A 20,565-nucleotide genomic window follows, 5' to 3' on the forward strand; every position below is an offset into this window, starting at 1 on the left:
GGAATTATGTTACCTGTTTTCATTGCCTGTTGCCATTAAATTGCTTAAAGTCTTAAGACATTGATGGTCTTAAGTGCAGAACTGTGTGGTTAAAATGAATCACGGAATTTAAGATGTATTAAGTTCCCCTTGTCGATGTTAAGGTGGTAGGTAGAGTGAAATATCAGCTTAATAGAATTAACTAACCCAAAACAATTTACACTGTTCTATGTTTTTTCTTTTCTTTTCTTTTCTTTCTCAGGAATCCTTGTGGTGTTCTTCCTTAGCACCCACTACCCCTGTTTGCTGAAGACTTTGGCCAAAGCTGCTCTCAGCTGTTGGCATCATCCTGAGGAAAGGACAGCTTTCACACATCAGGGAAACTTTCAGGAGACTGTGGGCCCCAGTGGATCTTCTGAAGGTGAGAGTTAATCAGTCCTCTCTTTGTCTTTAGAAATCTAAATTAGCTGTTCTGTCTTCCAAAATCTACTTCTTGGAAAAGAGTGAATAAGAGACCAGGTTACTGAAAACTCTCTGCATAGAATTGAGAGTTTTTCTTTTTCAGGAGACTTTTTCAGTAGTTACGAAGGAAATCACTTGGTTATTTTGACAGAACAGGAATTTATTTGATGTTGTGGCTCTGATCTAACAAGACTTATTTGAACACACACACACACACACACACATGCACACCTTGAGAAATCAATAACATTTCTCTTCTCAAAAGACTTTCTTACGTATTTAGTGTCTCTCAGAGCCTTCATAATAGCCTTACCTTGCCTTTTAGGAATGTTTTAAGGACAAAACAAAACAACTTCAGTGAAAGCACTTTGTAAACCATGAAGATTTATTTGCATAAGTAAGAAAGACAATGACTATGTGGAATCCTCCAAAATACCCTTATATCCTCCAATCTGTTTTTCTTTATATGGTTTGATTCATTTTTAATATGGTTCCGTAAACTTTGCAAGGATCTCAAGGAGCAGAGGTGGTGAGTCCTTACCTCCAAGGAATATCTGTCATGTGCAAGAGACAGGCACATGAATAGATAGCCAATTCCAATATGATGAAAGTATATTGAGACTGCATTAAGGAGTGCAACAGAAGCTGAGGCAGCCTGGGGCCAGAGACTGTGTGTATAAAAAGCAGGCTGCTTACAGGAGGTAACCCCTGAAGTGGCCCTTGAAAGATGAATAGGAGTTGGCCTAGTGGAGTGGCCTAGGGTCTTGTGGACAGGAGCAGCGGGATGCGGGTGTGAAATCTGCATGCGGAATAATAAGTTGTTAGGGTTATTGAACCACAGGGTATGAAAGGTGTGTGTGTGTGTGTGTGTGTGTGTGTGTGTAAGTGTAAGCACTGAGGGGTTTTAAGATGACAGTCATTGGAGGGAGCCTGGGTGACTTAGTTGGTTAAGCATCCGACATCAGCTCAGGTCATGATCTCGCCATTCATGGGTTCAAGCCCCACTTCGGGCTCCATGCTGACAGCTCAGAGCCTGGAGCCTGCTTTGGACTCTGTGTGTCCTTCTCCCTCTCTGTCTCTCTCTTGTTCCCGCTCTGTCTTTCTCTCTCTCAACAATAAATAAACATCAAAAAAATATCTTTTTTTTTTATTTTTATTTTTTTAATTTTTTTTTCAACGTTTATTTATTTTTGGGACAGAGAGAGACAGAGCATGAACGGGGGAGGGGCAGGGAGAGAGGGAGACACAGAATCGGAAACAGTCTCCAGGCTCTGAGCCATCAGCCCAGAGCCTGACGCGGGGCTCGAACTCCCGGACCGCGAGATTGTGACCTGGCTGAAGTCGGATGCTTAACCGACTGCGCCACCCAGGCGCCCCCCAAAAAAATCTTTTTAAAGATGGCATTCATTGGAATTTAAAAAATTTTAATGCTTATTTTTGAGAAAAGGAGACAGAGTGCAAGCAGGGGAGGGGCAGAGAGAGAGGGAGACACAGAATCTGAAGCAGGCTCCAGGCTCTGAGCTGTCAGCACAGAGCCCAGTGTGGGGCTCGAACCCACAGACTGCGAGATCAGGACCTGACCTGAAGTCAGCTGCTTGACTGAACCACCAGGTACCCCAGTCATTGGTATTTGAGGTATGTTGCCTTGGAGAGAGTGTAGGGACAGCTGGAGGTGAGCAAGATTGAAGAAAGGTTTGTTTTGCACTGACCTGGCAAAGATATGGGAGGGCTGACATTGGGGAGGAAGCAGTGAGGAACAGAGAGGAAGAGAGCTTTGAAAGAGCTACACTGTGCTGGATTTGGTGATAGTTTGGGCCTTGGAAGTGAGAAATGTTAGGGCCTGGGATTCTCAGGTTTCTGACTCTGGTGACATTTTTAGGAATTTAGGGGAGGGAAGCAGACCTGTTCTTGGGGAGGAAAGGACTTTGAGGTATACATGGGACATGTAGATAGACAAGGCCACTGGGCAGCTGGAAGTTACTAAGTGTGGTGGTTAGGGGAGGGTTCCAGGCTAGAAACATTGATTTGGGAGCTAGAGGCGATCGTTACAAATCTTTTGTGAACTATCAATTTGATTTGGTACTTAAGCTGTCAAAAGAAGTCTGACAGAAAATGGCAAACATCATATGGTTTCCCTTAGATTTGGACTCCAACACACAAAACGAATGAGCAAAGAAACATAAAAAAAAAAAAAAAGACAGAAAGAGTCTCACAGATACAGAGAATAAATTGGTGGTTGCCAGATGGGGGAATGTGGGGAGGTGGGTGACCTAGGGGAAGGGGATTGACAGGTACAGGCTTCCAGTTATAAAATAAATAGATCATGAAAATTACAGCGTAAGGAATACAGCCAATAATATTGTGATAACGTTGTACGGTGAGAGATGGTAACACACAGATTTTGGTGAGCGTCTCGTACCGTATGTAATTGTTGCATCATGATGTTGTACATCTGATGCCGGGAGAACATTATATGTCCACCGTCCTTCAGCAAAAAAATTACTCATTCAGATACTTAAAACACAACTCGCTGCATTCTCAAAGTCCATTTCATTTTGACATTGCCTACCATTTCATTTGTATCTCTGCTTGTTGGTCTTCTTAGTGGAATAAATGGGGATTTTTTCCCTAGGGACAAATGTGGGGGCTTTGTCAGTTTGATGAAAGGAAATCGAAACCAGTATTTAAAAAACAATGAAAACTCCAAAATTTGGGATGCCTGGGTGACTCAGTCGGTTAAGAGTCCGACTCCTGATTTCAGCTCAGGGCATGAGCTCACAGTTGGTGAGATCGAGCCTTGTGTCGGGCTCTGCACTGACAGAGTGGGCCTGCTTGGGATTCTCTCTCTCTCCCTCTGCCCCTACCCTGCTCATGCTCTCTCTCTCTCTCTGTCTCAAAATAAATAAAAAATAAATTTAAAAGAAACCCATAAAATTTAGGAGTTACAAGCCAGTGCCATTCTCCACTTTAATTCACGGTATTTACAGAAATTATCTAAGAAACAAGCTTTGCTTTTCAAAGTATGATTCTTTTTCTGTTGAAATCATGGTTTCTTGTCTGTTCCTTACTTTCATTGCTCTGCGCAGACTTGAGTATGGCTTATGGGACTGAGCAGGATTTTTCCCACATTCTTCAGGGTACATCAGGGTCCCTTCCTTTGGATTTTCCCAGCATCATCCAGAACGTCATTAAGTGAGCCTGTTATAACAGAGGCTGCACTGTTTCAGAGACGTCTCCCCGAGTCAGACGTTACTCAGAGCCTTCTTTGAGGGAATGGCATGGCTAAAAATTTTAAATTCAAATAATACTGACAATAGTACTATTTTGAGTGAATTTTATTTGATTACTGTGGCCTTGATTAGCCTACTGACTTTTTCCCTTAAGACCTGTTGGAAGATCACAAAATGCTCCCTTTTTACTATTTCTAGTCTGTTTCTCTACCGACTTTCCAGAAGCTTTAAAGAACAGCTGATCTATCACTTGCATTTTTACACATAAGGAAATGAATTTGAAGCAAAATTAAGCAGCTGACCTAATGCTAGGAGGCAGAGGCAGAGGCCTGGTCTGTTCACACTCAGGCTGCCCCTTCCACCGATTCATTTTTTTCCTCTTATTGCACGTCTTTATTGTAGTGTCAGGTTACCTAAATGTCTTAAAATAATAAGACTTGAACTGAGGAAATCCGTTCACATTGATGGCATTTGCCTTGGCTAATCGCTCTATATTCAACGAACAGATTTGGCTTTATTATTTTAGTCTCTGATTAAGGTTTTATTTTACTTTTATTTTTTAATGTTTACCTACCTGTTTTGAAAGAGAGAGGGAGAGAGAGCATGTGTGCACATGAGGGAGGGGCAGAGAGAGAGGGAGAGAGAATCCCAAGCAGGGTCTACACTGCCAGTGCAGAGCCCGACTCGGGGCTCAGTCCCATGAACCGTGAGATCATAACCTGAGCGGAAATCAAGAGTCCAGACGCTTAACTGACTGAGCCCCAAGGTTTTATTTTTAATTTTTGTGATTTTAAAGTTTTAACATGGCTTTTGTTTTTGTTTTCTCTACGCTGGTTCCACTCCTGACATGAAGGATCAGTGTAGAATCAAAACCACCACCCATGTTTAAATTCTAGTTAAAAAAGGGGGTGCCTGGCTGCCTCAGTGGGTTAAGCATCCAAGTCCTGATCTCAGGTTCATGAGTTCAAGCTCCACAATTGTGCTCCATGCTAGGAGTGAAGCCTTTTTTTAAAAAAAGAAAAAATTCTAGTTAAAAAAGGACAATCACCGGGGCGCCTGGGTGGCTCAGTCGGTTGAGCATCTGACTTCGGCTCAGGTCACAATCTCGCGGTTCGTGAGTTCGAGCCCCACGTCGGGCTCTGGGCTGATGGCTCAGAGCCTGGAGCCTGCTTCCGATTCTGTGTCTCCCTCTCTCTCTGCCCCTCCCCCATTCATGCTCTGTCTCTCTCTGTCCCAAAAATAAATAAACGTTAAAAAAAAAATTAAAAAAAAAAAAAAAAAAAGGACAATCACCTCAACATCCATTCATCACTTTTTCCCTACTAGGTACTTTCAGTAACAGGGTGTTAGGCATTTTCACACACAGTGCAAATACTGGCCACCCAGCCCAGTTTCCTGAAACATCCTATTTCTTTCTCAGTTTTATTTCCTCCTTTTTAGAGAAAATGCAACTTTCATACCGAAAAAAAAAAAAAAAAAAAGATGCTCATTAATTATTTTCAAACCAACTCTTTTCAGCCCGGGATAGTTCTGATTTGGTCAAATACATTGCAACACCCAATGGGTTTTAGGTATAGAAAATGAATTTATGGAAACGCTGAGTTGGTGTAGCTTAGAATGAGGGCACGTGCATGCGAGTTGTAGCTGGTCTCAAGGACAAGGCATTGTTCTCTGAAATTCACAGAATGGTCAGTCATTGCTGTGAAAGCAGTGGGCTGTAAGTGGTCAGAGTGCGTGTACAGAACATGATTCACTCATCCCGAAAGCCACCAGTAACAGAAGAGTTTACACTCAATTATGTGCAGGACCCAAGAACTGAGCCTTCCTGTTTTGGTTGTTTTTTTTTTTTTTTTTTTCTGCCTCTTTCTGCCTCTGCCTGTCTCTGTGTTTCTTTTTCTCTCTTTCTTGTATTCTCTGGGTGAAAGACACATACTAACACGATGTCTCCATAACGTGCAACCCTTGGCAGTTGGTGTTGATGGAACCGGCAGTGGGAAAGGTCGATCACGGATATGGGAAGCTGGGGCACCGCCCCTCATTTGGGAAGTGGGGGACAGTTGTAGGGAGACATTGACGGGTTTGCCCTCCGCCTAGCTTGGCTGTCTTGGCAGAACGACAGCATGAACAGGGACGGACAGACATGGGAGCCACGGAAGACAGTGAGTGCAAGACGGTATGATGGTTAGGGAAGGGCGTGACGTCTTTTCACCACTGCTGTTTGGATTCGTGGTTGGGTCTTCTTCTGAACTCTCTTACTGTGGGCCACGTACACAGTGCAACGGTATTGGCTGACTGCTTTCTGCTCAGAACCCAGAGTGAGTGTTGCAAGCACTATCATGTAAAAATGAAGCACGGGATAGAGTTTCTGTGAGCTTTGGAGTTGCCACTTAGAAAAGTAGTTCGAGTTTGAAATGGTATTCAAGACCGCCCTCCCTCGCTTTACCCTGTGGCTACAGCACAGAATGGTGCTGCAGGGGGGCGGGGGGTGGTGAGGAAAGTTGGGAACAACTCCTATCAGAAAGCCGAAGTCATAGGTGAGTTGCCAGGGTGACACTTGTGAGCGGGCCGTCTTCCAGCAGGCTCAAATTATATTTAACAGTAAAATGTGTTACCCTGTGCCCTTCTGTAGTGTGGGGTTTTAAAAAGAAAGGGGAGAGGAAATGCTGAGCCACCAACTTTGGATACTAAATTCAATTCCTCTACAGAGGTCATAGACTACATCAGCAATTTGTGGACCGTTTCGGTGGAGGACAATGACAACGGATTTCTAATCAGATGACGTTGCTACGTTTGAATTTTCACTCTCCACTGCCTTTTGTTGTTTGCACGCTTCGAAATTATTCTGGATTCAGGTTTGTTATTAACTTTTTGAACTCCAGCTTCTGCACCGATATCTGGCTGCTCATGTCTCAACGAGAATGGTGACTGGAGACTTTATTTTTGCAGTCATCAATAGAATAGCCGGGCAGCATAATATGAATTAATGGCTCTTTGCATTTTCCCACAATATAAGCTGGATTCGTTATCCCCTGGTGATCTATTTCAAATTCATGCCCTGTTAAGCCATTTTTGCTTTCTAGCTTTTTAAAAGCTTCTGCATAACGGCTACCTAGATCACAATAAATAATACATAGTTTTGATTTGAAACTCTAAAAACATTTCTGACTGTTCTCATTATAAAATGGAAAATGAAACAGAACTTGCACTTCATGATCAATAGCATAAGTATTTGTGCTGTTTGTATGGTCTTTTTTAAGCAAGAACCATCCTAGGCAATTATGTCCTTTTAATATCATTTAGAAGATAAAATCTGTGAGGAAAGATTGAAGATAAAAAAAAATTATTGAGGATGCACAACCACTAATTGGGTTTTTTTTTTTTATCCCTTGTAACATCTTTCATTTGCAGGACATGTATTTTAATGTTGACCAGGACTGTTCAAAATGGTGATTATCCACTTCGGTAATAATCGTGTTACTGATATTTCAGATTATTCTCTGCCCTTTCTGTGTCCCTTCTTTGCTAGCAAAGTTTCCATGTTTTGTTTAGAGTCATTTTAGTGTGTGTGTGTCACATGGAGACTGTGTCACAGCAAAGGGACCGAATAGAGGCAGATTCCTCATTTCCTACACATAAGCCAAAGCAGTATTTGTGGTTCTTTCCCCCGCCTTGATCTTTTATTATTGTTATTGTTATTATTATTATTATTATTATTTCTTTAGCATTAAAGCTATGTGATTTCTATCCCTTACAAACCCATAAATAGGTACATAGAACCATATCCTAAGTTGGGGATCAGAAAATAGTCATCGTAGGGGCACCTGAGTGGCTCAGTTAGTTAAGCATTTGACTTTGGCCCAGGTCGTGATCTCACGGTTCACGTGTTCGAGCCCTGCATCAGGCTCCGTGCTGACAGCGTGGACAGAGCCTGCTTGAGATTCTCTCTCTCTCTCTCTCTCTCTCTCTCTCTCTCTCTCTGCCCCTCCGCAGCTTACTCTTGCTCTCTCTCAAAATAAATAAACTAAAAAAACAAAATAGTCACTGTAGTTGAGCTGTGTGATGTGCCACCCAGGTCCCCTGCCCCCTTTAGGACAGAGACAATCTTTGCCCAACTTCTGGGAGTGTTGACAGGAGAGAGCTCAGGGCTGGGTCCCTCCTTGCTGGTTGTCCCCAGGCTTCAACTACAGAGAGTTGCCTCCCTCAAGGTTATACCACCTGACCCAGGATGGCAGTGCACATTCAATGACTGGCCAGTTTGGGGACCCAAAGACCCTTGCCCCAATTCAGGACAACTCTGTAAGATGTGTAGGGTCGGTTGGGGCTTTTGTTGTGACTGCACCACAGTCCAGCTTCCCCCACTGCCTTGGTTCCTTTGCTCAGTCTCCCCTACATGCTGAACCCAAGAGCTGTCCCCCATAAAATCCCTGCATGGCAATCCCCATCACAGAATCTAGCTCTAGGGAAGCTTGACCTCTGGCAGCCACCGTACATGTCCATGCCATGCATATGTATGTGTGGGTCTGTGATTATGCATCTTTATCTAGCCCTTCGATAAGGTCAGAATCAAGAATCAAGATCTCGGACAGTCTAGCCCAGGTCCTTCTGTGAAGAATGCGGATGGCGACCCCTACCCCTTAGAGCTGTTGCCAGGATTTGACAGCAAAGTATTCAGTGCCCGGATACAGGAAATACTCATTCAATTATACCTTTATGGTAATCACCAGCAATTTCTGACCAATTGTCTCCAATACAGAATGCATTTTTATGTCATTTTTATTACAACATTTGCTTTGGTAGAGAACGGAGGTTAATGAAAGATGTATCACCTGCAAATTGAAATAATTCTTCCACACTGTTAGTCCCCTATAAAATGTGTGGAGAAATTGGGCTGCATTCCAAAGGGAACCTGAAATGACTAAAGAGATGGAAAGAAAGTTCTATTGGGAAAAGTGAAAGATCTGGAATTGTTTCAGATTGGGGGATTTGGGCATACATAATTCCCTTCTATCTTCAAGTTAATGGAGCTCTTTTTAGGGAAGACACTGGACGTGTTTTGTCCGCGTTCACAGGGGACAGAACAAGAGAAAATGGACCTAAAGGAGGAAGATAGTTGGGTTTGTGTCAAGGGAATTCCTCTGCTCTTGGCCAATAAAGCATGGGAAGGAGCTGGTAGAATATACACTTAAAAAAAATCTTCAAAGAAAGAAAAGACAGCATTTAGTCTTCAGTCACTGAGATGCTTCCCTGAGTATTTATGGATCACTAACATGTATCCACAGTCATTTTCTTTTGTTTAAAGATTTTTTAAAGTTTATTTATTTATCTTAGAGAGAGAGAGAGAGAGAGAGAGAGCAGGGGGTCGGGTAGAGAGAGCAACAGAGAGAGAGAATCCCAAGCAGGTTCCACACTGTCCTCACAGAGCCTGAGGAACTCATGAACGGTGACATCATGACCTGAGCCAAAATCAAGTCAGACGCTTAACCGACTGAGCCACCCAGGCGCCTCCACATTCATTGTCTTTACAACTAAGATTTCTTATAGTATCTTGGAAAATGTCCATATACATTTAGTATGTGGCTTTGTGCTAATGTAATAAACCTTTTTCATTGAATAGGTGTCTTTCCGTATGTTACAAAAATCTGATAGATGTTATGATAATTTTCAATCTTATTATATGCCATTTCTTTATATTCTCTGTAAAAATAAATTAAAGCCTACAACCCTGAGTAATTTATTTGTACCCAATTTAAGTTATTTTGAGACTCCGATCTTGGGAGGACACTGGTAAAATATTCATGAATGTGAAATCGCTATGAAGGGCTTTAGAAGAAACAGCAAGAAGTCTGGAGCTCTGGGGAAAAACTTTTTCAATCAATTAATTGCTCAGAGATAAGATTAAAGGGTGGATATGGGACTAGGTTTTTAAACTAAATGCTCTTTTAAGACCTCAGTGTCAGAACATAAGGGGAAGCCACTAAGAAGTTTCTAAGTTACTACTAAAAATATTGGATTTTGCATTTTCTCCTTGGCATGTCGTGTCAATACGAAGAGGCAGAGACAGGATAGTGGAGGTGAAAAGAGCGCTTGGACCAGGAGCCAGAATGCCTGGCCTTGTTCTGCCACAGCTGCCAGATAATGTTCTTCTCCCCCGGAACTATGTCTCCCTAGGTTTCCTTTGGCTTTCTATCTAGTTCCAGCATGCTATCATCCATGCTTTTCACACTATAGTACTTTCCTTCAAAAATAAGCCCAGCAGATCTGAGGGTTCGGTGCATGGGGTCCCATCGCACCTTGACCTAAAGGTGCTGTGCTATAATTCTTTAAAACAAAAGACAAACAACAACAACAACAAAATATATGTATGCATACATATATGTGTGTGTGTATATATATATATGTAAATAGAAATTTTGTTTCAGTTTTCAGTTGATTAAATAGATCCACTGTGGGGGCGCCTGGGTGGCTCAATCAGTTAAATGTCTGACTTTTTTTTTTTAATTTTTTTTTTTAACGTTTATTTATTTTTGAGACAGAGAGAGACAAAGCATGAACGGGGGAGGGACAGAGAGAGAGGGAGACACAGAATCGGAAGCAGGCTCCAGGCTCTGAGCTGTCAGCCCAGAGCCCGATGCGGGGCTCGAACTCACGGACCGTGAGATCGTGACCTGAGTTGAAGTCGGATGCTTAACCGACTGAGCCACCCAGGCGCCCCTGACTTTTTTTTTTTTTTTTGAGAAAGACAGAGACATGGCGTGAGTTGGGGAGGGGCAGAGAGAGAGGGAGACACAGCATCCGAAGCGGGCTCCAGGCTCTGAGTGGTCAGCACAGAGCCTGATGCAGGGCTGGAACTCACAAACCATGAGATCATGACCTGAGGCAAAGTTGGACGCTTAACCGACTGAGCCACCCAGGCGTCCAGTTAAGTGTCTGACTTCAGCTCAGGTCATGATCTCATGGCTCATGAGTTTGAGCCCCTCATCGGGCTCTGTGCTGACCGCTCAGAGTCTGGAGCCCATTTAGGATGCTGTGTTTCCTCTCTCTGCCCCTCCCCTGCTCATGCTCGCTCGCTCTCTCTCTCTCTCAAAAATAAAAAGAAATTAAAAAATAAAAATAAACATTAAAAAAATGGATCCACTGCTAGAAAACTGAGTTTTAAAGATATTCTTACTGGTTCCCATGTCTTCGGTATTCTCCTTGATAGAACTCATTAAAATACCCAGTTTTGGGGCACCTCGGTGGCTCAGTGGGTTAAACGTCTGACTCTTGATCTCAGCTCAGGTTTTGATCTCAGGGATGTGAGTTCAAGACCTGGGATGGGCTCCGCACTGGGTGTGGGGCCTTTTTAAAAAAAATAAATTACCCAGTTTCATTCCTCCTGTTAGTGCCAAGCTAAAACTCTTCAGATGGCTCTCTGTCTCATAAGGAGAATGTGACAGTCCTTACCCTGGTATTCTGTGCCACCCTCCCCTCCACATCTGTCGAGGGGCATCAGTGTTCTAACACATGAGAATCCAGTACGACGCCTGATGCCTGACACCGTATGCCATCATGATGGACTCCTGCAATGGAGTTCCCTCTTGGTTTTGCTCCACATTGTTCCTGCCCTGCTTCTAAGCTACCTTAAGCCATTCTCTTCCCCTCGAAACACACACTCCTTCTCCAAAACGCCTTTCTTGACTGTTCTAACCCATATCCATTTCCAACCCGTCTCTGAAGTTCTCTGGTGCATCTGGGCATTTATATGAGCCTACATTACATTTTACCCAGTTAACATTGGTGCTGTGGAGACTGTGCATGCACAGAGTGTTATTGTCGTCCCCTGGGGGGCATCAAGGTCACAGCGGTCGCAGTGACCGCCCCCCACCTAGGGAAGTACACGTACCTGAATCGTCGCCCCCGATTGTAAATTTTCAATACAGTATATGCATTGAGATAGGAAGGTAAATTTGTGAGGGGTGGGGAGTAAATTTCGGCAGCATGGATGGAAATAAAGATAATCTGCTACTCCTACGACCTTAAACTTCAACACGTTGAAGCTCAAAGCTTCAACTTGCTTAAGATCAGATGGCATACGATTTAAGCTTAATTCCGCTTCTCTCTTTGGGTTGGTCCTTCAGTCATTTATCCTTCGTGATCTTCCTTTTAATAACGGTGATAATTCCGCCACCCTTTTGTTCTTCACAATTTACAAAGCACTCTTGCATGTTATTTAATGTTAGCCTCACAATGACCCCTGAGGTAACTAGGGCAAGCTCTTGTCTGTCAAACAAGAAAACTGAGCCCCCGGGACAGGCCTCCAAAATCTACTGTGGCCGCAGGCACTAAAACTCAAATCTTCTGGCTTCCATTTTCGTGTTCCACACACTAAAAGCATGGGCTACAGACCAGCAGCAAGGGCATCACCTGGGAGCTTGCTAAACATGCAGAAGTTCAGGCCCCATCCCAGACCTGCTCCCTCAGAATCTGCATTTTAACAAGATGCCTAGGGATTCCTATGTACTCTAAAGTTGAAGTGCTAGAACGTAAGCCTCTGAGGCGATAACATGAAAGGGTTTTATTTCTGGTCCTATTGTTGCTGTCAAATCTCCTCTGTCTAATCTCCCTTCCCTTGAAAGAGGTCTCTAGCAGATCTAATAGATTTTTAGTGACTTTCAGGCTTTAAAAGTTTAATACACTCTAGCTGGCTTTCAAAACCTCAGACTCCTATGGAAATGAAAGCTTTCTCCTCCTGCCCCCAGGCCAGCTGTGCCCTTGAACAACTTTTTTTTTTTTTCCCCCTATACATCCCCTGCTCCTAAGCCGGAGTACCACCTCTAAGCTCTGACACTTAGCGACATATCATGATGATGTTCATTTTTCAAAATAAGAAAGCTGTTTGCCCCACCGAGTCATCACCAGACTTGGAAGTGAAAACCAAGCGCACATACCCAATATAAAATAACAAGGAAACTTCAGCCTCTATTCATTATATTTCACCAGGCCATTGCCCCCGGTGACACACAGTTGTCTTTGGCAAAAACGGGTGTTGAAGGAGTATGAGACTGTACTTCATTAAAAAGGCACATTTCTCAACCTCTTGTTCTTAATATTTATTTAAATTTCTCAATCTTCTCTGGTTAGAAAGCCAAGAGTTAGATCTTTTCACCCCGAGCCAAAACGACTGCCCTTGGATGCGGAAGACGGAACCCCATTAACGTTCCTGGGATGGTGTTCATTAGAATTCCTGGGGTTTCGTATCACCCAGTCCTGGCTCTGTGTTATATCAGGCTTGCACTCCTCGTCTTCCTCCCTGCATTCGGAGTTTCATTTTGGCTCTCCGGCCGCCTCCTCCAGGTCTTGTTTGTTTTCACTTTAATGTGACAAGAAAAGGCAGCTTTTGTCTTTATTTCTGGTTAGCCGACTTCATAAATATTCATTAGCACGTTCCCTTTCCAGCTCCTGTTTTGTAATTTGTTATTTCTAAATGAAATCTAAAGTGAAACATAACTCCCAATTCTCACTTTAATACATTTGAGTTGTTCATCTTGACTTGGGAGGTGGTGAGCCAGACAAGAGTGACCTTTGAAGGCTGTTTTCTGGGGCTACGTCATTCTGAGAAGGCATGGTGTGTGTGTGGTGTGGTGTGATGTGGCTTGGGGTGAGTAAACGGGACAGGAATGGAAGGGATATTTCCAGAGCATCCGCAGGTGGTATTATCTCCGTCTCACGAGCCAGGAACCAAAGCTTAGGAAAAGTTAGCAATCTGCTGCAGTTCACAAAGCTGTAAGTGAAGGAGCCGTCAAGATAGATGTCCTTGAAAAGCGGATGTTCCACAGTGCTCTTCTGGTTTGTTCTGTGGACAGTGGTGCTGGGTACATCTGGAGTAATTACCTTTAGAAAGTCAATGCCGTTTCTATTTTGATATATTAAGTTGTTAAAAGAAAAATCTTACAAACCCAGACTTCTTGGGTGTGTGTGTGGAGCCTGGCTTTCTGCAGAATCCTGAGAGATTGACTCCATATTCCTTTACTGGCGAAGTCTACCAGACTCTACCATTACCTGTCTGTAAACAGCTTTCTCCCACCTTCAAGAGAGCTTCGGGGAGGGAGATACAGGCTTCCAGTTATGGAAGGAATAAGTCATGGGAATGAAAGGCACAGCCTAGGGAATACAGTCAGTGCTGTTGTAAGAGCGATGTGTCAGGACAGATGGCAGCTAAGCTTGCGGCGAATAGAAGCGTAATGTTTGCACTTGTCGAATCACTAAGTTGTGCACCTGAAACTAATGTAACATCGGGCGTCAGCTGTACTCAAAAAACTACATTATATATTCAGAACACAAAAACTCTGCAGAAATGCATTCTCTCCCCCCTCTTCTGGAAAACAAAACAGATGCAACTCCTGAGCGACCCTGCGGGCTGGGCACCAACTACACAATTAGCAGTTTCCACACAGCCCCGTCACAGCCTCCCCTGCTTTCCTGAATGTCAGCAGGAAACTGGCACCCCCGTTGACGGACTGTTTTTCTAAACTTGCTAGTCAGGCAGCTAATCTCTTTGTACCGTGAGTCTGTCTCTTGATTGTTGCATAAAATTCCCTCTGTGTCTCTCATTCAGCCCTGGGGGCTGTGCACAGAGGATCCCCCACCCCCAGCCCGGGTACCCTCTTGCCTTGGGTACTGGTGGGATTGCCCTGAAGCCACATAAATTGGCCGAGGTGCGTATTCAGACCTGCCCAAAGCAACTCTGCACCAGCCTCTTAAAATTTTTGCGAAATTTAGAACACTGGCTGCCTCTGGATATAAAATGAGGGCCCTTTTTTGGAACCAGTAACACAGTTATCTGTTATCTACCACGCAAGATGTAATTAGGCTTACCATGCAATTTGCCACGTGGTTTAGGATATGTGTTTTTTTTAAAAAGCCAAGGGCAAGAGTCTATTTACATAATGTTGGTTTTTTTCCTTTGAGTATAAAGTGAGATTCATCGCAGATCATTTTAAAAAATGAAGAAAAAGTTTACACAGGTAAAATGATTATTAGCTTTTCGATGCATATTTCTTGTGACGCTCACACACATATATAGATAGATACATGCAACATATTGAGCTTTTTGAAAAACATTTTAGGGGTGCCTGGGTGGCTCAGTCGGTTAAGCGTCTGACTTCGGCTCAGGTCACGATCTCGTGGTCCGTGAGTTCGAGCCCCGCATCGGGCTCTGTGCTGACAGCTCAGAGCCTGGAGCCCGTTTCAGATTCTGTGTCTCCCTCTCTCTCTGACCCTCCCCCGTTCATGCTGTGTCTCTCTCTGTCTCAAAAATAAATAAATGTTTAAAAAAAATTAAAAAAAAAAAAAGAAAAACATTTTAAATGGCATTAGTCCTTGGAGTGTTGATGTCAAGGCTTTTTCTCCTTTTCATTTCTTTTTATCTTGAGAATGGAATATTACATAGATACAAAAGAGAGAGGGGCTATGGATACTGAACGCCTAGATTCTCCTCTTGGCTATACCATTTGCTAGCCTGGAGCCTTGGGAAAGTTGCTAATCTTTCTGTGCCTCAGTTTCCCCATCTGTACAATGGGGATCAGATAGTACTTATTCATGGAGTTATTAGAATTAAATAGTAAACTGCTGACTATTATTTTTTTAAAATGAATATAACATATACGTAAGGTGAGAAGAATAAAAATGGGTACAACAACACAGGAAGTCTAACATTATTATTTGCTTGTGTTCTGTTCCTCAATCACAGCCCCTTGCCAGGAAGTGAACGTGACCCTAAATCAGCGTTTCGTTTTACATAGTTTGAACCACATGTAATTAATGTCATAACAATTTTTAATATTTTGTTTGTGAGATTCCTTCAAGGTGTTGTTTTTCAATGTCAAAAATTAGGACAGTATATAGCACCCATAGGACATACCACAATTTTATATCCCTTTGGGCTATTTTTAAATTTTTGTGTGATTACAAGCAGTGCTGCTGTGAACCCTCTTGTGTATGTCTCTTGTCACACACGGGCAATGTTTATTGCTGTTGTTGTCATTGTTTTCTTTTGCTGCTTTTTTTTAAGGTGTCTAATTTCTGGGTAGCAGTGTATGTGCATCTCTGACTTTACCAAATAATGGAGGATTGTTTTCCAAAATGGTTGGATGTACCGGTGTATATGTACTTAAGCTAGGCTGAGTAACAGAAGCAAAGTCTGTAGGCAATTTAACTTACGCTGTGTGCAGAGGTAAGGCTTTGCTCTTTGATTGTTTTTAAGATAGTCTCTGGTCTTTGAAGGGGCACATGCACCCCAATGTTTATAGCAGCTCTATCGACAATAGCCAAATTATGGAAGGAGTCCAAATGTCCATCAACTGACAAATGGATAAAGAAGATGTGGTTTATATATACAATGGAATAGTACTTGACCATCAAAAAGAATGAAATCTTGCCATTTGCAACAAGGTGGATGGAACTAGAGTGTATTATGCTAAGTGAAATAAGTCAGAGAAAGATAAATATATGATTCCACTCATATGTGGAATTTAAGAAACAAAACAGATGAACATTGGGGAAGGGAAGGAAAAATAAGATAAAAAGAGGGAGGCAAACCGTAAGAGACTCTTAAATACAGGGAGCAAACTGAGGGTTGCTGGTGGGGAGGTGGGTGGGAGGATGGGCTAAATGGGTGATGGGTTCTAAGGAGGGCACTTGTGGGGATGAGCACTGGCTGTTATATGTAAGAGATGAATCACTGGGTTCTACTCCTGAAACCATTGTTATACTATATGTTAACTAATTTGGATTTAAATAAAATTTAGAAATTAAAAACAAAAAGAAACCAAGCTGACGCACGTGCACACGTGCGCGCGCGCGCACACACACACACACACACACACACACATATTCTCTTGTTATTGGAGATCTGTAGTTTTATTATAATATGTCTAAGTGGTATTTTCTTTTTATCATTCATCCTCGTATATATTATGGCTCCTATGGCACTGAATTCGTGTCTTCTGTCAAATCTGGAAAACTCACAGCCATTATTTCTTTGAACATTGCCTCACTTCTGTTCTTCCCCCTTGAACTTCTAACTACATTTACTTAGACCTTCTCATTTGATTTTTCTATGACTCAAACTCTCCTTCATATTTTTCTTCTGCTTCTGTTATAGTACAGATCATTTATTTAGCTCTGTTTTCTTTTTAATAATACTTTCTTCAGCTGTGGCTGATATGTTTATCGTATTAAGTGTTTAAAAATTTTTTAATGATTTTATTTTTCATTTTCAAAAGTTTCACTTGTTATTTTGCAAATCTGTCTGTTCACTTTTATAACATTAGATTTTTGTGATTACAAAGATGTTTTAATTGTGGTAAAATACAGATAACAAAAATTTACTACCTTAACCATTTTTAAGTGTATGGTTTATTTAAATACATTCACACTGTTGGGCAACCAACCTCCAGAACTCTTTTCACCTTGCAAAACAGAGACTCTATCCACATTAAACAACTCCATACCCTCCCTTACCCCAGTCTCTAGCAACCACTGTCCTATTTTCTGTCTCCATGAACTTGACTACTCTGGGGATCTTGGATAAGTGGAATCATACAGTGTCTGTGTTTCTTCTACTGGCTTATTTCACTGAGCATAATGTCCTCAAGGTCCATCTGTATTGTAGCATATGTATCAGAATTTCCTTCCTTTTTTAAGGCTGAATACTATTCCACTATATGTTCTTTTGTGATTTTCTTTTTTTTTAATTTTTTAATGTTTATTTATTTTTGAGAGAGACAGAATGTGAGTGGGGGAGGAGCAGAGAGAGAGAGAGAGAGGGAGACACAGAATGTGGAGCAGGCTCCAGGCTCCGAGCTGTCAGCACAGAGCCCGATGTGGGGCTCGAACTCACAACCTGTAAAATCATGACCTGAGCTGATGTCAGCTGCTTAAGCCACTGAGCCACTCAGGTGCCCCTCTTTTGTGATTTTCTTTACCATGCTTTTTGTAAAACCATTTCAGATATAATAATTTTCATTAGTATCTGATAACACTAACATTTGAAGTTCTAGAGTATCTAGATCTGTTATTCTGATTTTCCTTCATGGTAGCCTATTCCCCTGAGTGCTTGGTGGTATTATTTATGAGCCTGTAATAGATTGAATTTAATATCTGTGAATCCCGAGACCTGCCTCAAGAAGGATTTCGATTTGTTTCAGTCAGGCACCCAGGTACCAATAATCTGAAACCACGGTACCTTGCTGGCTTATGATCAGAATCTCAGGGGTATTGTCCTTGCGAGAGCCTGATTTCTAGGCTTGTAATTAGCGCCATTCTGGTTTCTATTGCCCCTTCCATCCTGTTTCCTCCCTTCTGTGGTCTTTTTCTTTTTCTAAGTTTGTTTATTTATTTATTTATTTATTTATTTATTTATTTATTTAGAGGGAGAGAGAGAGTCAGGGGAGGGGCAGAGGCAGAGAGAGAGAGGGAGACACAGAATCCAAAGCAAGCTCCACGGTGTCAGCGCAGAGCCCAATGTGGGGCTTGAACTCACAAACCTTGAGACCGTGACCTGAACCTAAGTCTGACACTCAACTGACTGAGCCACACAGGCACCCCTCTGTTCTTTTTGTGTGATGCTCCTTGCTTCTGTTTTCTAGTTCTTCTAACCCCTTCCCAATTCCTTTTTCATTTGCCTTCTCTTTATTCAAGGTACTGACTTGTCTGGATACTCTTGAGATTTTCTCCTTGCCTTTGGAATTCTGAAGTTTCACAATATTCTAGGTCCGGAAATCTGTTTATTTTTACGTTTTTTGGTTTTCAGTTGTTTAAAAAAATTTTAATGTTACTTATTTTTGAGAGAGAGAGAGACCAGAGCGTCTTTGTTGTGATATCATATTTGTTGGTACTTTATGGGAATTCAGTAAGGACTGGTTTGAAAGTCCTTTCCTACATAGAGGAGTTCGGTTTGTTCTGGAGAGAAACAGGACTGGTTTCAGTTAATTTGTTGCCTTTAGACTGGGTTGATGCTCAGAGAGTATAAATCAGAACCTAAAATCCAAAAGTCGGGGGGTGTCTCTGGTGACTTCTGATTTCAGATTGTCAAGGAAATTGATCATTCACTCAGTATCAAAGTCAAGAGTGACAGTTTCTCGGCCATCTTGCTTTGCAGGGTGAGGTGGTTTTTTGTTTGTTTGTTTGTTTATTTGTTTCCCCTAACGTCATAAGGGCATAGCCCTTAAGGAATCCAGGCTTCCTGCAGTTGCTTCTATCCAGACTTCTCTCCTGACACAGGCCCAAGATCTTTTTTTTTTTTTTTTAATGTTTATTTATTTTTTGAGAGAGACAGAGAATGAGCGGTGAGTGGGGGGGGGGGGTGGGGGGCGGGGGGCAGAGAGAGAGGGAGACACAGAATCCAAAGCAGGCTTCAGGTTCTGAGCTGTCGGCACAGAGCCCGATGCGGGGCTCAGACTCACGGGCTGCCAGAGCATGACCTGAGCTGAAGTCGGACGCTCAACTGACTGAGCCACCCAGGCGCCCCGCCAAGATCTTTACTCTTGACACTTTGTCCTTCCCCCTGCCTCCCCAGAAATGAACAATGGAAAACTACCCTTCAAGTAACTACTGGTTGCAGGTCTGGCTGAGCCTTTTACCATCAGTGTTTTTCCTTGACTGTTATCCTCTGATATTTCCCTTTCTATTAGAACTCAGCTGTTCTTTTACAAACATGTCTCTTATCCTCTACCCAGAGTATTTTGGTATTTACTTGAGTTCCAGAATATGTACTCTGCAATACCATTGGGAATTAAAGTTCTGAGCATTTCAAATGCTACCAATTCTCAACAGTATTGGGAACAGTTTTGCCCTGATGTTGGTCAACGAAGGTGAGTAAGGATGGTACGCTTGCTCTGGGGCGGTTTGAAGGGCTGCAGTTTTCTCATCCATCTGGAACCCTTTCCAACCTCTTGACTGTCTAGGAATAGTGGTGAGGCCATAATTATAGCGTAAGACTCCTGGGACTGCTTTAGGTTCTGAAGTATTTTCTTCATTTTGATCTGCCCCATTCTTAACTGATACTACCCGCTGTCAATTTCATAATTTCCCGAAGGAAATTCAACGATCTTATTGAGGATATTTATAGCCTGGTTTGTTGACACTTGTCTCTGCTGTCTTTTAATTATTCTTTTTCATGTGTCTTTCTATTCACAGGACTGTAATCCAGGTTCCCCAGTGTGAAAGTATTGCAGCTGCACTGGGATTTGTTTTGTTTACTAAGCAGCTTATTTTTTTGTTTGTTTTTGTTTTTTGTCTTAGCTAGAAGATTCCTGATGCTCAGATTTTCTGTTCTGAGATTACGACGTGCAGATGTGTTTACAGCCTGTATGGTCCATTCACTTTCCAGTAATGCTGTTCTATTAACTGTCTGCTTTCAGTGCGCTGAGAATCCCGCAGTAAGGTCGTCTCCAAAGTCTCACTTGTGAGATGCGCTAGTCAGGATATTTCGGGAAGAACCGCTCAGTGGTAGCTTTTATGTCACTATTGATTCTTGCTAGGATTTAAGACAGACGTGAGGAAGAAATTAGGATTGTTCTCTCACCAGCTTCCCCGTATGGACCTTGCTTAACTGGACAGGGACCTCTTTAACTAGACCTTTACTGGGCAGAAGGTAGACAAGGGAAGTAGGCAGGGGGGATGAGGCAAAAGCCCCTGATGTGGCTGGTGCGTACTCACTGGCAGATTCAGGCTTCCAGAAGATGTTGCAGTGACGAGAGCAGGTGCCCCACCTCTCCAGCAGGAGCACCTTGCACTCACCCTCTCCCAGGACGGTGGTAAGAGCCGGGCCGCGCTGACCTTACATATAACAAAATCCAGCCTTGACCAAACTAAAGGAAAGGCAGTTTATCGGAGGGCCGCTAGCACGGCACGG

General features: G+C 42.7%; 1 protein-coding gene across 31 annotated transcripts in view; it reads left to right on the plus strand.

The window, feature by feature from the left end:
- The window catches only part of NRCAM (neuronal cell adhesion molecule), a 287,175-nt gene that overhangs the window by 59,107 nt on the left and 207,503 nt on the right, over positions 1–20,565 (plus strand). For all 31 annotated transcript variants that reach the window (XR_006298454.1, XR_006298455.1, XM_043588587.1 and 28 more), the window contains exon 2: positions 242–400. The gene's annotated coding sequence lies outside the window, so the exon portion shown is untranslated. The remainder of the gene's footprint in view (positions 1–241; positions 401–20,565) is intronic.

This window comes from Prionailurus bengalensis, chromosome A2 (genome assembly GCF_016509475.1).
Source record: "Prionailurus bengalensis isolate Pbe53 chromosome A2, Fcat_Pben_1.1_paternal_pri, whole genome shotgun sequence".
NCBI classification, from domain to species: Eukaryota; Metazoa; Chordata; class Mammalia; order Carnivora; family Felidae; genus Prionailurus; species Prionailurus bengalensis.